This window comes from Myotis lucifugus, unplaced genomic scaffold (assembly GCF_000147115.1).
Source record: "Myotis lucifugus unplaced genomic scaffold, Myoluc2.0 scaffold_19, whole genome shotgun sequence".
Classification (NCBI taxonomy): domain Eukaryota; kingdom Metazoa; phylum Chordata; class Mammalia; order Chiroptera; family Vespertilionidae; genus Myotis; species Myotis lucifugus.
In genome coordinates this window covers 5,680,747-5,682,705 of record NW_005871067.1, presented here as the reverse complement: position 1 = coordinate 5,682,705, position 1,959 = coordinate 5,680,747, and the positions used below count along the sequence as shown (strand labels likewise).

The following is a 1,959-nucleotide window of genomic DNA, read 5'->3' as shown; positions in this document are numbered from 1 at the left end:
ATGGCACCCACCTGCCAGTTCTATGGGGGGAGGTCTCAGCAAAGGAACATGGCCTCTTCCAGTACTTCTGTTTGGGTGAAAGGTACACCTTCAGCTCTCACCCTAAAGCCAGACAATTCAGTTCCTTCCCATATTTCGCTGGTGCCCCAGCATTAAAGCTCAGAGCAAGTGAGTCTGAGACTCTGGTTAGGAAAAGAATGGGACAATCCCAAGAGAGGCAAACATGATGGAAGCCTTGAGGGGACTGTGTATTTTCAATGCAGGCATCCAATTAGAGGATCCGTTATTAGTCCAACTTTGGAGTAGACTTTCTTACTGCAATTAAGAACTGCTATGTATTAGATAATGGACCAGAGGAAGATGGAAAAGAGCAAATTTGTTACCACTGGAAATAAACCTGTGGAAACTATTGTTTTTGAGTCTGTTATAAAATGTCGAAGTCAGCTGAGCAAGTTGCAAGAAATTTTTTTTTAGGAATTGTGCAGTAAATTGTGCTGGTGACAGAGGAAGCATTGCCAAAGCGTGTCCTAATATTATAAATATAGATTTGTCAAAAAACCTGCTGACAGTATGGGATGCTGATCAGCTCAGACACCTGAAGTCCTTAATCTCAGTGAAAATAAACTGAGATTTCCCCCTGGCTCACCAAATCCAATTGGAACATTTCTATACTGAAGGTTTAACAAGAATAACATGGGCATAGGTGTTCTGGTGTGCTACTGGGTGGCTGGTCTTCCAGGAGTCTAACAATCTCCATTTCAGAAAGGCTGGCTATCGTTCTACAGATGGTCAAGTTATTAGACCTTTCCTCTAATCAACTAATTGGTAAAAATCAGCTGTTTCCAATAGCCTATCTGCCCAGATTAGAACAACTAATGCTTTCAGACATTGGGATTTCTTCTCTACATTTCCAAGATTCTGGGATTGTGTGCAAAACTTCAATGTTCAATACCTTATAGTCAATGACAACTGAATATCGCAATGGCCATTTATCAATGAGCCGGATAAGTTACACTGTCTGCATGATTTGTCCTGCCTAAGAAACCCTCTGACTGAGGGATGCAGAGTGGAGACCACCTGCCAGCTCATTATCATCAAGATCAGTCAGCTGGAGACCCTGAACAAATGCAAGATTCTTTGCAAGGAGAAGAGAGGCCTAGAGCTGAGACGGATTACCAAAAAGCACTTGAAAGTGAATGGAAAAAGGCAGGTGGGCATCAAGATCCAGGAAAAAAAACAGGCCAAATGAGGAGTTCCTAGCAGCCCATCCCAGATGCCAGTCATTCTGCCTCAAATATGGTGCACCTGAAGATGGGGACTTCAAAACACAACAACCATTTTTGTTCAAAATCCCAGCTACTACACTGAAGATAAAATATCCTAATCATCTTAATCAGAAAATCCTAGAGAAACAACTGCCAGACTACATGATGACTCAAGGTGAAAGGATTGTTGTCACGTTGTCTCAAAGTTCTTGTGTCAGACCTTCTGTTGTCCTAGGGAAGTCCCAAAATGCTGGGCAGAGAGATTGAAAATGACCAACAGTTTTATTCTGTGGAAAATGGAGACTATTAGTACAATGGTAACAGCCAATTAATAAACTTCAGAAACTAGACTGTTTATGGTGACTGGGGTTCACTGGAAATAAATTATCTATTGGAACAATTCTACTCCCCCCCCCGCAAAAAAAGAGGTTTTATAACTTGCCCTATATTTAGAAAAGGTTGTGTACTCTTCACTGGGAATAGACCATTTCTAGGTTTGTATATAATAGCAACAATAAACACTTTGTACTTACTTAAAAAAATGTTTGAAAATACACTAAAAGTCATGTGTTTTTCAATGCCCATTGTATTATTCAGGGTTCTCCAGAGATGAGAATCAATAGAATCAATATGATATGTGTATGTGTGTGTGTGTGTGTGTGTGTGTATGGATAAAGAGAAAGAAAAAGAAATT

The 1,959-nt window shown here is 40.3% G+C and overlaps 1 pseudogene; it reads left to right on the top strand.

Moving 5' to 3' along the window:
- LOC102424258 lies at positions 1-1,662 on the top strand (annotated as a pseudogene).
- Positions 1,663-1,959: the final 297 nt, after the last annotated feature.